Source organism: Neomonachus schauinslandi, chromosome 3 (genome assembly GCF_002201575.2).
Source record: "Neomonachus schauinslandi chromosome 3, ASM220157v2, whole genome shotgun sequence".
Classification (NCBI taxonomy): Eukaryota; Metazoa; Chordata; class Mammalia; order Carnivora; family Phocidae; genus Neomonachus; species Neomonachus schauinslandi.
In genome coordinates, this window is record NC_058405.1 from 114,351,145 (window position 1) to 114,366,145 (window position 15,001).

Below are 15,001 nucleotides of genomic sequence, written 5' to 3' on the forward strand. Positions count from 1 at the left end.
TGAACAGAACTTGGTTCATTCGAAGCCAATAACTCCCTATTCCTCCATGAGCCAATCAATCTCTCAGCTAATATTTGAAACGCGGTAAAAAATAAAATGTATCCTTTTTAAAGTTGACTTTGAAATAGTGCTGAGACAACCAATAATTATTGTGTATCCACTGTGTACAGGCCTAATTTGTGCAAGATCCTAGACCATCCTCATTTTTGCAGATCAGTTCTTCCAAGATTTTGTTAGCTCATTGCCCTGCCCACCCAGGATAATATTCTGCTTGCTACCCCAGGCAGAGAGAGCATGACCATGACCATTTCATTTAGGGTGGCTTCTGATGGAGAGCAGTCTTAATGGTCTACACACTGCAGCCATTTCCCCTCCGTTCCATATCCGATCATCATTTATATCTTTATATGCTGTGTTCTATTCTGGGGTAACTTGAAACAATATATTTAAAACTTGATTATTTTGTGCTTATTCTCAAAAAGGAATTTAACTGGTTTTTGCTCTGTCAATAAAAGAGGGCTTGTAAAACATACCCGTTTATATTATGAAACGACCATGAGATTTAATTAAAACAATTTAAATGTAAAAGACAACGTGTATAGACTAACTTGCCCAGTCACACAGCTAGTCAATAGTAGCCCTGAGGTTTGAGCTACATGTCATTTTTTTCCCCTAATGAAATAGCCCCATTGGAAAAGTATTTTAACTCTGTATAACTAAGGCAAATGAAATGATTTTTTTATTTACAAATGACTGGAAAATTTATCTGAGAAAAAACATTAGTTTCAGGTTCCCCAAATGGAATTTTCTTGAGATCCAAAACATCCAAATTATCCTTTCAAAGTGCTTCCCAATTGTAAGAAAAGAGTATTTATCACATTAATATCTTGTTATATTTTTAAAAGCCAGATATAAAACTGGTGGTTTGTTAAAACTCTTTGTCTATTGATACTTTTATTACATTTCTGTCCCTTTTATGATATTTGAAATAATTTTCATTTTTTAACAGAAAAAAGGATTAACTATTATTGTATGTATATTTTATCACATATAGACAATATTTATGTTTTATTTTTCATTAGATACTTGATCAGGAACAAAGTCCCACTTAGAATATGGAGACATAAGACTGCTCAAGGGTGATTCACTTTATAACATTGTCTTCAAGACACATCAGGGTGCAAACAGAGCAGCAACTACTGAGAAGAAATATGTGTGTTTCTGTTTATGGAAGATGATGGTATTCAATTCCAAAGGCTGCTCTAAGGAATTTCTGCAAAGTGGGTGGCTTAAAACAATTGGCATTCATTCTCTCACAGTTGTGGAGGCAAGAAGTCTGACGTCACGGTGTCAGCAGGCAGTGCTCCCTCCCTAGTCTGTAGGGAAGAGTGCTTCCTTGCCTCTTCCAGCTTGACCAGCAATCCTTGGCATTCCCTGGTTTGTGGCAGCCTACTCCACACTCTGCATCCTTCCTCATATCCTCCTCCTTCTTCCTTTTGTGGGTGACCGTGTCCAGTCTTATAAGGATACCAGTCACTGGATTGGAGAACACCCCCATGACCTCATCTTACCTTGATTATATCTGCAAAGACCCTATTTCCAGATAAGGTCACATTCACAAGGTACCATGAGTTAGGAATTCAACCTAAATTTTTGCGGGGCACAATTTAGTCCAGTCCAGTGGCCAAGAAGGCCATAACTAGAGGTTTGAAAATTGAGCCATCGTTCTTCTCAGACAGTAAGAATTCATGTCTCTGTAGTTAGCACTTGTTTTGGAAAGTAATAATTTGCTCACTTATGTAGTCTTCTGTGGCTAAGTCACACTAGAGCCTGGGTTATGCAGCCACCAGCGCAAAACTCACTCCATGTGAGGATACTTGAGAAATGCACTTACTGCGTGCTGTTCAGGAATAACAGCTCTAAATAACTATGGGTAATTCATCACTTGACCTTTTATTTTATTTTATTTTTTTAAAGATTTTATTTATTTACTTGACAGAGAGAGAGAGCGAGAGAGGGAACACAAGCAGGGGGAGTGGGAGAGGGAGAAACAGACTCCCTGCTGAGCAGGGAGCCCGATGTGGGGCTTGATCCCAGGACCCCAGGATCATAACTGAGCCGAAGGCAGATGCTTAACAACTGAGCCCCCAGGCACCCCTCACTTGACCTTTTAAATGAACAAGTAATTCATGAACATTTCCAAACTTTCTAAGGGTGCTGAATGAAATTCAGCAAAAATCATACTGTCCAACCCTGAACCTCTGTTTCAGTTCTCAAGTAACTTCTCTTGGGACAATCACTGTTATAAATTTCTTCTACATTTACCAGCGTATATGTATGTGTGTGTATGTGTGTGTGTGTGTGTATATATACATACATACATAGTTTCTTTTCTTTTTTATACATTTAACCTATACACATTGTTCTGCTCCTTTTTTTTCCTCTTTGGCAATTATTCCATATCAGTATATGACAGATCCATCTGATTTATTTGACCACACATGATATTCCATTATATGGATGAGCTATAAGTCATTTGCTTTTTACTTTTAAGTTGACACATTGCTTTCCATTTTTATTTGTTTGGTTGGCTCTTTGGTGTTTTTGTTGGTTTGCTTTTAGATAAAATGCTACAACAAGTATCCTCACATTACTTCTTAAAAATTTGTGTAAATTTCTGGGACAAAGGATATGTGAATATTTAATTTAATAAATATTAACAAATTTTCTTTCAAAGAAATCATGAAAATTCTACTTACAGCAACAATATGTTTCCATTTCCCAACTGTCTTATCAATTTAAATAGTATTTAATGCTTTCACTTCTGCCAATCTGACAGGTTCCCAAATCTCATTTGCCATTTTATTTTACATTGTCTTAATTATGAGTGTGGTTGATCTTTTTCTTCATCTATTTAAAAGTCATTTGGGGAGGGGGGTCCCTGGGTGGCTCAGTGGGTTAAAGCATCTGCCTTCGGCTCGGGTCATGATCCCAGGGTCCTGGGATCGAGTCCCACGTCGGGCTCCCTGCTCAGTGGGGAGCCTGCTCCTCCCTCTCCCTCTGCCGCTCCCCCCACTTGTGCTCTCTGGCTCTCTCTCTCTCTCTGTCAAATGAATACATAATCTTTTAAAAAATTAAAATAAATAAAATAAAATTCATTTGGGCAGTGAAATATCTGTTTATGTCCCTAGCTAACTCTATTTTATTCTTGGCCTTCTAATATTACTATTTAGTGAAATTTAACAAAGAGTAAGAAAATTAATCTTTTATCGTATGTGTTGCAAATAATTTTTCTAGTTTGTCTTTTGACTTTATTAAATATTTTCCGAATCCTAACTTTTATTTTTGTCAATCTATATTATTATTGCTTCTGGTTTGTGACATACTTTGAAGAAGGTTTTTTCCTTCTCTAAAATTACATATTTTAAAATTTTCCCTATATTTTATTCTATTATTTTTATAAATCATTTAATTATGCTCAAGTCTTTGATCCCTATAGCTTGATTTTGGATCAAGAAATTAGGAGATGATACAATTTTCCCCTATAGGTTAACTGTTTATTGAATATCGTGTTTTTTGCCTCACAAAATTGGAAATGTTTCCTTGATTATATTAAATTTTTATGTGTTTTGTGGTTTCTATTTTGTTCCACTGATCTCTTAAACTATTCATTGGTAATTATTACAAGCTATTTTAATTGCTTTCACATTATAATATGTTTTAATTTTGGTAGACCTATTTCCTTTCATTATTCTTATTTTTTCTCAGATTTTTCTAGTTATCGGTGAAGGTTTATTTTGCAATATACAAACTTGAGATTCATATTTCCTAGTATGCAAAAAATAATCTAGTAAAGTTTAAAATAGGATTCTATTAAACATGTATGTAATTTTAGGGAAACTAACATGTTTATAATAACATTTTAAAAAGATGAGCTACAGACCGTGTTGTTCTCTTTATTCAAATTTTCTTAAGTCTCAATAGTTGCTATTTTTGTGCTTTTTTTAAATTTTGCCTATTCGTTAAGCTTATTCCTGTGCATTCATTATTTTTGTGTTTTTGAAAATAAAATAATTTCTCACCATTAGATTTTCAAACTAATTATTTTTATTATACAGAAAAATCATGACCAAGCCTTTATTAAATTTGTAATAAGTCCATGCACTTAATCGTTTATTGTGTGGCATAGTTCTTCATTATTTTTCCTATCTTTGCAAGTATACTATCACATCAGCTACAATATTCTTGTATCTTTTTTAACTTGTTTATACTATTTATTTTTTTCTCTTTATAAATTGTATTGACTAGTATTTCTAGAATAAGCTTTGATAAAAATGGGGTTAGTGAACACTCTTGGCTTGTCCCTTACGTCAATTGAACCTTGCCTAGTATTTTACTATTCAGCCTGTTGTTGGCACCCCTGGTTTGCAAACTTTTAAGGAAGTAACCAAAGTAATCATTACATTCATATTTTATTCAGTTTTTTTATTTTTTTAATTTTTTATTGTTATGTTAATCACCATACATTACATCATTAGTGTTGATGTAGTGTTCCATGTAGTGGATGTAGTGTTCCATGATTCACTGTTTGTGTATAACACCCAGTGCTCCATGCAGTACGTGCCCTCTTTAATACCCATTACCGGGCTAACCCATTCTCCCACCCCCTCCCCTCTAGAACCCTCAGTTTGTTTTTCAGAGTCCATCGTCTCCCATGGTTCATCTCCTCCTCCGATTTCCCCCCCCTTCATCCTTCCCCTCCTGCTATCTTCTCCTTTTTTTTTTTTTAACATATATTGTATTATTTGTTACAGAGGTACAGATCTGTGATTCAACAGTCTTGCATTTTTTATTTTTTTAAAGATTTTTTATTTATTTATTTGAGAGATAGAGAGCAAGAGCAGGGGTGAGGAACAGAGGGAGAGGGAGAAGCAGACTCCCTGTTGAGCAGGGAGCCCAATGTGGGGTTTGATCCCAGGTTCCTGAGATCTTGACCTGAGCCAAAGGTAGATGCTTAACTGACTGAGCCACCCTTATTCAGTGTCCCTTATTCAGTTTTTTTTTTAAATCTAATAATGAAAGTTAAATTTTATTAAATGTTTTTTTACAATCTATGTACATGATCTACTTCTTCTTTTGATATGGCAATATGGGAAAATATTTTATTAGATTTACTAACATTGTATTATTCTTGAATTCCTGGTATGAATCCTTTCATCTCCTGCTGCGATTTGTCCTGTTTTTTCGTGGGGAGGTAGTCACCCTGAGGTGAGCTATTTCCTCTTCTGCAGGAGAGAAATGAATGGACACGTAAGAGGAATGATTAATCCCCATCTATTTATTCTCAGTTCCAACAGAGAGCCTATGAAATAACTGAGGTCCCATTCATATTAATTAATGCTTGAGTTCCACTTGCTGGACACATTCTCCCTGTCCTCCCTCAATACCTCTCTCAGTTTTTGCTGGAAAGCCCCAGGATGATGGCGCTGAACCTGAGCTGAGAAACAAGTCCGCATGTGTCCTTCCATCTCACCAAGTTCCGCCACCATTGATTCTGCTGCCAGTGACTTCCATAGGAACACCACACTACTCCGTTAAGGCCAGCCTCCACTGAAGCCTGGTCTGAGTCCAAAGTACAACGTGGGCTCGCGTGATAGAGGAAAAGAACAGGGTAGTAGCTGGGACTTTTTGAGTTGGAAATTTAGGGGACGAAAAGTTATCCTTGACCCTCTCAGGGTCCCCGGCTTGGTCTGAAAATTAAAAGGTGAAAGACTGGGCGCCTGGGTGGCTCAGTTGGTTAAGCGACTGCCTTCGGCTCAGGTCATGATCCGGGAGTCCCGGGATCGAGTCCCGCGTGGGGCTCCCTGCTTGGCGGGGAGTCTGCTTCTCCCTCTGACTCTCATGCTCTCTGCCTCTCATATACTCTCTCTCTCTCTCAAATAAATAAATAAAATCTTAAAATAAAATAAAATGAGAAAGAATAACAGAAGAAAAGCATACAAATTTTGCTGAATTTTCACATGTACATGGGAAACTTCATAAGATAATAAGACCTGAAGAAGCGACCAGAGCAAGATTTTATGCCTTTCAGACAAAGAAACAATAAATTTGGGTAGAATTGACAAGACAGAGAGGGTTTGGGGCCGGGGGTAGTGAGTGGTAAAGAAGTAACAGGGAAGATAAGGGTTAGTTTAATAAAGGTTTGTTCGCATAGAATCTTGGCCCCAAATTCCCAGTCTCTGGTGATAAGAATATCTTGCCTCCTCCTGGTACAGGGAGGGTAGCTTTCACATGGATAGTTTTATGATCTGTTTCAGGATAGAAGGGCAAGAGTGGGGGGCTCAGAGTAAACCTGTTTCTGCCATTTTTTAAAAAAATTCCTTCAGCTGAAGATATTTTATATGCCAAAATGCCATATTTTAGGATAGAATATCCTGAACCTCATCACAAGTAAAGGAACCCCATACAAAATTGCTCATATAAAGAAGAATGTAATCGCTCATAAAACAGAAACGATCGGTCTTGGGCTGCAGCTTCCGCTGCCACCTCTTACCAGCGCCCTTGTTGCGGTGGGTTGTGGGAGCCTCCGCGCCCCGCTCGCTAGGAGAGAGCTACCTCTCCTTTTCCCTCTCCCTTTCCTTAAGAGTTGTCTGCTGGTTCTCAGCTTGAAGAAGATTCTACAGTCCTTATTAATCCTTTTTCTTGGCGTTACCATTTTTTGAAGCAAAGTTAACCTAGTTTGCTAGTTCGAGCTTTCTTTTTGGCCTTCTTTAAAAAAAAAATTTTTTTTAAGTCTATAAATTAGACAAGAGATAGTTCTACAATGTCCAAGTCATTCCAGCAGTCATCTCTCAGTAGGGATTCACAGGGTCATGGGCATGACCTGTCTGCAGCAGGAATAGGCCTTCTTGCTGCTGCTACCCAGTCTTTAAGTATGCCAGCATCTCTTGGAAGGATGAACCAGGGTACTGCACGCCTTGCTAGTTTAATGAATCTTGGAATGAGTTCTTCATTGAATCAACAAGGAGCTCATAGTGCACTGTCTTCTGCTAGTACTTCTTCTCATAATTTGCAGTCTATATTTAACATTGGAAGTAGAGGTCCACTCCCTTTGTCTTCTCAACACCGTGGAGATGCAGACCAGGCCAATAACATTTTGGCCAGCTTTGGTCTGTCTGCTAGAGACTTAGATGAACCGAGTCGTTATCCAGAGGACAAGATTACTCCGGAGAATTTTCCCCAAATCCTTCTACAGCTTAAAAGGAGGAGAACTGAAGAAGGCCCTACATTGAGTTATGGTAGAGATGGCAGATCTGCTACATGGGAACCACCATACCGAGTACCTAGGGATGATTGGGAAGAAAAAAGGCACTTTAGAAGAGATAGTTTTGATGATCGTGGTCCTAGTCTCAACCCAGTGCTTGATTATGACCATGGAAGTCGTTCTCAAGAATCTGGTTATTATGACAGAATGGATTATGAAGATGACAGATTAAGAGATGGAGAAAAGTGTAGGGATGATTCTTTTTTTTGGTGAGACCTCGCATAACTATCATAAATTTGACAGTGAGTATGAGAGAATGGGACGTGGTCCTGGACCCTTACAAGAGAGATCTCTCTTTGAGAAAAAGAGGGGTGCTCCTCCAAGTAGCAATATTGAAGTCTTCCATGGACTCTTACCGAAGGGTTATCCCCATCTGTGCTCTATATGTGATTTGCCAGTTCATTCTAATAAGGAGTGGAGTCAACATATCAATGGAGCAAGTCACAGTCGTCGATCTTCTTCTTGAAATCTACCCAGAATGGAATCCTGACAATGATACAGGACACACAATGGGTGATCCATTCATGCTGCAGTAGTCTACAAACCCAGCACCAGGAATTCTGGGACCTCCACCTCCCTCATTTCATCTTGGGGGACCAGCAGTTGGACCAAGAGGAAATCTGGGTGCTGGAAATGGGCTCCTGCAAGACCAAGACACATGCAAAAAGGCAGAGTGAAAACAAGCCAAGTTGTTCACATCATGGATTTTCAGCGAGGGAAAAACTTGAGATATCAACTATTACAGCTGGTGGAACCATTTGGAGTCATTTTAAATCATCTGATTCTAAATAAAATTAATGAGGCATTTATTGAAATGGCAACTACAGAGGATGCTCAAGCTGCAGTGGATTATTATACAACCACACCAGCGTTAGTATTTGGCAAGCCAGTGAGAGTTCATTTATCACAGAAGTATAAAATAATAAAGAAACCTGAGGGGAAGCCAGACCAAAAGTTTGATCAAAAGCAAGAACTTGGATGTGTGATACATCTCAGCAATTTACCTCATTCTGGCTATTCTGACAGTGCAGTTCTCAAGCTTGCTGAGCCTTATGGAAAAATAAAAAATTATATACTGATGAGGATGAAAAATAAGGTCTTTATTGAGATGGAGACCAGAGAAGATGCAATGGCAATGGTTGACCACTGTTTGAAAAAGGCCCTTTGGTTTCAGGGGAGATGTGTGAAAGTAGACTTGTCTGAAAAATACAAAAAATTGGTACTGAGGATTCCCAACAGAGGCATTGACTTACTGAAAAAAGATAAATCTCAGAAAAGATCTTATTCTCCAGATGGCAAAGAATCTCTAAGCAATAAGAAATCCAAGATTGATGGTTCCCAGAAGACTGAAAGTACAACTGAAGGTAAAGAACAAGAAGAGAAGTCAGGTGAAGATGGTGAAAAAGATACAAAGGATGACCAAGCCGAGCAAGAACCTAACATGCTTCTTGAATCTGAAGATGAGCTACTTGTAGATGAAGAAGAAGCAGCAGCACTGCTAGAAAGTGGCAATTCGGTGGGAGATGAGACAAATCTTGCTAATTTAGGTGATGTGGCTTCTGATGGGAAAAAGGAACCTTCGGACAAAGCTGTGAAAAAAGACGGAAATGCCAGTGCTTTGGCAGCTGCAAAGAAAAAGCTAAAAAAAGGTGGACAAGATCGAGGAACTTGATCAAGAAAACAAAGCAGCGTTGGAAAATGGAATTAAAAATGAGGAAAATACAGAACCAGGCACTGAATCTGCTGAGAATGCTGATGATCCCAACAAAGATACAAGTGAAAATGCAGACGGCCAAAGTGATGAAAACAAAGAGGACTATACAATCCCAGATGAGTATAGAATTGGACCATATCAGCCCGATGTTCCTGTTGGTATAGACTATGTGGTACCTAAAACAGGGTTTTACTGTAAGCTGTGTTCACTCTTTTATACAAATGAAGAAGTTGCAAATACTCATTGCAGCAGCCTTCCTCATTATCAGAAATTAAAGAAATTTCTGAATAAAGTGGCAGAAGAACGCAGGCAGAAGAAGGAAGCTTAAGATGTGCAAGAAGTTTAATGATTTCGAAGTAAATAATGGTTCTTTGCTTTTAATGTTAACCTTTTTAAAATACAATACTGATAGTTAGAAGAAAACTATTGTACTCTTTTGTTTTAGTGGAAAAATAATAGATGTCTGTTCATGTGTTAAGTGTTACAGCAAAAATACATATACAGTTAAGTTAATGAAGAATTGTTTTTGTTTTATCAGAACGGTAACAGACCGAAGTACTTTGTAGAGACTGACTCGCTACTTAAGACAACTTGCACCACTAAGAAAAAAGATGTAGAATCATTCAGAGAAATGACATTTAGTTCCAAGCTTCAAAGAAATGTCAAAACTTTTGATTCCATTCAATAAAGAACAAAACCAATTGTATTTTTATTACTTTCATTTGAAACATTCCACATTTTAATCTGAGCCTTGCAGACTTTTCATTTGGAGTTTGAAGCTTTTGGGGTTGCTTTTTATTTGGAGATCTTCATTAATATGAGATTGGCATTAAAAAGCAGGTGCAGTTTTCTTTTAATGTCATGCTGTTGTTTAGGTAATAGAAATACTAAGTAATTGGCTTTAGATTTTTGTAACTTTTCCCCCTAAGTTCCTGCTAGATTTCGTATTCTAGTGGTCAATGTATTTTCAATGAAATGTAAAAATATTCCCATTCTCTTTGAGCAGTATTAATTTCTTGAGATCTTATTGTTTGTCACGTGAATCCTGTAGCTGTCATACATCTGGTATAAGCAACATTTGATTTTTGAAGAGTGTAGACCATCTCCTTATATTTCAAGAGGTAATTTTACATTGCTGCATTTTAAAAACAGTTTGGCCGTAATCTAGACGCACGCTTCTAATTCATATACCTGCACATGTGACCTTTGTGAACAGAAATTTGCATGTATAATCTGTGTTTACTTGTAACCTTCTGGTAATATCCTGCTTATATCTGTGGATTCAAGTTTCTGAAGTGAATACCAATAAAAAAAAAAACCTAGGCCATGTTCATTGGTTATACAGATTTGGAATGTTAACCAAAAAAAAAAAAACAAAACAAAACAGAAGTGATCACAATGTTTGGCTTCAGAAACAGCTGTGCACAAAGACTCAAAGAGTGCCAACAGGACTTTGTCTCTTCACATCCTTACCCTACTTTTCTCTCTGGAGGCTTCACTCTCAGAGAGGTTTTTCCATATGGTGGGCCCTATAATTTTAGAATTAAAGCATCTAAGTCCTTTGTCTCCTAACTTCCTGTTCCAACAAAAGACTTATAAATATATCTTATTGACCTGATTTGGCTTGCTTGTGAATTAATCAACATGACCAAGAAGAGACACAAGTTTGGGTCATGTGCCCTCTCCTGCATCCAGGATTTAGAGTCAACCCTACCCAAATTTCACAGATTAGAAATGGAGAAGGGATGGGGCACCTGGGTAGCTCAGTTGGTTAAGCGACTGCCTTCGGCTCAGGTCATGATCCTGGAGTCCCGGGATCGAGTCCCGCATCGGGTTCCCTGCTTGGCGGGGAGCCTGCTTCTCCCTCTGACCCTCTCCCCTCTTGTGCTGTTTCTCTGTCTCTCTCTCTTTCTCTCAAATAAATAAATAAATAAAATCTTAAAAAAAAAAAAAAAGAAAGAAATGGAGAAGGGGAAGTTCCTTGATATGTCTTTGCCAGAAGGTTGAATTGAGGCTGGACAGGAACAAATCATTGATGTCCACCTCAAATGGTTCTCCTAACACTACTGAATTTTATCTCCAAGCCTTGAGCACAAGCACGACAGCACAAAATGAGCTGTACTATTTTGTCAATACAAAGTCTTTTATGAATACCACTCCCTGAGGCTGTAGCCTAAACCCTCTCTCCATGTAAGTCCATATCCAGTTCCTAGGCGAGCAGGGGCAGAGATGTTACCCGAACAAATCTTCCATTATTACTCCCTTCTCTTCTGTTTCCTAGGGTCCCTTGCAATGCCACACACCAAACTCTTCCTTGAGGCACAAAAAGTAAAATCCCCTGTGGATATCAACCCATGGTTATAGACATAAAAGAATGTCAATAGCTTACCAGTTCTGCAAACATCAATTCAGTTGAGGCTCATTTAGCTCTGCTTCATCATCACCCATTATTTTTTTTTAAGATTTTTTATTTATTTATTTGAGAGAATGAGATAGAGAGAGAGAGCATGAGAGAGGGGAGGGTCAGAGGGAGAAGCAGACTCCCCGCTGAGCAGGGAGCCCGATGCGGGACTCGATCCCAGGACTCCAGGATCATGACCTGAGCCGAAGGCAGTCGCCTAACCGACTGAGCCACCCAGGCGCCCCATCATCACCCATTATTATTATCATCATTATCATTATTATTATTATCATCACCATCATTAGTGTTGTTGTTTTTGTTATTATTATTTTAAATAGTTGATTTTCCCAGCTACACGTGATGTCCTATTGACTGTGAGATCAGGCATGGAGGCTTACCTAAAATATCTCGGCAACATCCAGGGACCTGGAGGGAATGAGAACAATTGTTTCTAAAGACACAGGTGGTATCATTAGTAATATAAAAACAAAGCCACCATTACTGTTTGCTAACCTCCTGGATAGGAGGTTATACATGGCTGTCCTGTGCAAAAGGAGTGCAACATTAAAAAAGAGGCTTAAGACATCTAGTATTTGCTTTATCACCTCTGAACCAGGCTTCCGTTTCACTGTGGAGGCAGAAACTAAAGAGACCTCCTGGGTTCCTTTATGACCTTCAGAAACAGGAGGGAAGCGGTTTCAGCTACATTTACTTTGCCCCTGGCTCCTAAAATGCAGTATGAGGTGTTACAGAGAGTAAGTGTAAGAGAGACCTAGAAAGAGCATTCTCTCCCCTCTGCATTCTCAGAGACAACATCCTGAGCCCAAGAGGAGAACTGAGTTCAGTCAATAGGATATTTAACAAGGACTAAATTTTATTTCCCTAAAACTGAATCCCATTTACTTAGAAAAAGACTTAATTCACATAGCAATCATTGCTCTCATTGCTTTCATAGCAATGTCTTTTCCCTCACCCTGCTACATGAATCAGAAAATTTATATATACTGCAAACTCAAATTCTAACAGAGTATGGGCTAGTGATGGCAACAGAATTCAATAGGCTCTCCTCATTCAATAGGCTCCATTTATCTTATGCCTCAAACAGGAACCCTCCCTCGACTGGTAGAAACGTGGAAATGCCCTTCTCAATGGGGCTATTTCATAAGAAGCAGAGAATGACCCCAATCAATTTTCTCACCTATGTTTGATTCTACCACAATTATAAAGGCATGGTCAAGTTTACTTACACATTAAAATATTGCTAGTACAATGAATAATGAGATAACATTTGACTCCTGGTCTTTTCCATTTTGGGATCTCTGTATGCAGACATTGATTCTTGGTCTTATTATAAAATGTGACCTCAATTTAAATTTATTCCATAGGGATGGAGGAAGAAATAACAACATGTAGAAGAAACAGACTCTGGACTTAGATGCTTGGTTAGAGAACTCCAAGACTTCTAAAAATTCTATTGCGTTATAAGCATTATCTCAATCAATAATTTGAATGACAATTTCTGCTCAACCTGAAGTTAATTGCTAACATATTAAAATTTATCAATACAGAATACTGAAAATATTTTACTTTTGATGACATGAGTAACTCTAAAATTGTAAATATATAGTTAAGAAAATGCTGATGCATATTGTCAGTTATAACAAGTGAAGCTAATTTCTTGGCCATGTCTTCTACTTGGTTACAAGAAGAGTATCTCATAGCCTTTTATAATCAATCCCTTCATTTTGACATAATATCATATTAATTTAAGAGTTCTCAATCCCTTGAATGCTTTTATAATTTAATGGGGCTGAAAATATTCATGAATAGTTTGTTTCTTTTTTTGGTCACATTTTTCACAGAAATCTATTTAGGCAGTGTAACTGGAGTCACAATCAAGTTTTCAGTTGGTTGACCCAGTGCCCAAAAGTTTTAGTCCTTTGGTGAAACACCCAAGTTAAATGGCCATTTGATTGAAATACATGGCTGAAAGCATTAGGGATTTGGCAAAGCAACAAGACTGACAGCATGACACTCTCATATACATAAAAGAGACAGACTAAAAATGTACATGAGGTTGGCTTTCCATCCAAACCAGAATTTTAGTCTCAAGTGGAAGGACGGCCAGTGCTTTCCCAGAGATAAAAAGAACCATCATCTCAACTCCCCTAAAGGGAGTCATTGTTTAATATACACAGATACAACACCACCAAACACACAAATTCACACGCCAGCAGAAGAGGAAATGATTCAAGTTCTGGTCTAGGAAAACAATTGCACATAGCCTCTCATTTTTATTTTATTATATTTTATTTTGGCTGATTTATACACGCTAACAGTGTAGCCAATGAGTCTTCTACATCTTTCACAAATCCCCTGGTTAAATTGGCAACGGCTATAGGGACATAGCTTAAATGACTTCTTTGAAACAACCACGATAGTGCTCATTTGGGTTTTTTAATTTTTTAGTTGTTTGAATGGCTGATCTCGAGGAATCAATCATATCACCATGTGGCCAACCTAACATAGTAATTATTCCAAAATAGAAACTGCATGATAAGTTCATTAGTAACCAGTCTACAAATAACCCATCTTTTCAGACTCATTCCCAAGATGGAAGTGGCTTCTGAAAATGTTGGTGTTTAAAAAATCTTGTTTAGATTTATTTATTAATTCACTCTGATTCTTAATTAATTCCGTTTAGTTTGGGGGAGTATTTTGTATTCAAATTCATTGATTTCTGTGCAGTCTATCACTTCTCTCCATCTGTTTTCTTTTGGTTTATTTTGTTATGTCTATTTGTTTATTAAATTTATGAAGGTGAACAATACCTTTGTAATGTCTTTGTACTGTCTTGTAATGCCTTTATGTACTTTTACATAATTTTTATTTAGTTAAAATAGACTATAAACCTGTGAACATTCCTGCTGGAGACTGAATATTTTCATCTTCCCAAAATTCATATACTAAAGCCAAAATCCCCAAGTGACTATACTTAGAGAGAGGCCATGTGAGGAGATAATAAAGGTTAAATGATATCATAAGGGTGGAGCCCTAATTTGAGGTCTGGAGCTTTTATAAGACAAGGAAGAGACACCAGACCTCTTTCTTGGCTATGTGAGGACATAGTGCTAAGACAGCCATCTGTAAGCCAGGAAGAGAGTCCTCCCCAGAAAGCAAATTGGCCAGCACCTTGACCTTGGACTTTCCAGGCTCTGGAATTGAGAAATAAATTTTTGTATTTTAAGCCACCTAGTCTGTGGTATTTTGTTATGGCAGCCCAAACTGAATAATACAATTCTTCTAAATAAACTTTTAGCTGTCTCCTTAGATTTTGACAAGAAGTGTTCTTAACTTCATCAGCAAATACTTTGTAATATCTGTATTATATTTGTCTTTGATATGAATTATTTAGAATGGTGGTTTTAACATTTGTTGATGGTTAAAATTATTTTTGTTAATTTAGAATTTATTTAATTTAAAAATGATTTCTATTCAAATAAATAAAAATCTTAAAAAAAAAAAGGGGGCGCCTGGGTGGCTCAGTTGGTTAAAAATGATT

The 15,001-nt window shown here is 37.6% G+C and overlaps 1 pseudogene; it reads left to right on the top strand.

Moving 5' to 3' along the window:
- The first annotated feature begins 6,823 nt into the window (after window positions 1-6,823).
- Window positions 6,824-9,366, top strand: LOC110592145 (annotated as a pseudogene).
- Window positions 9,367-15,001: the final 5,635 nt, after the last annotated feature.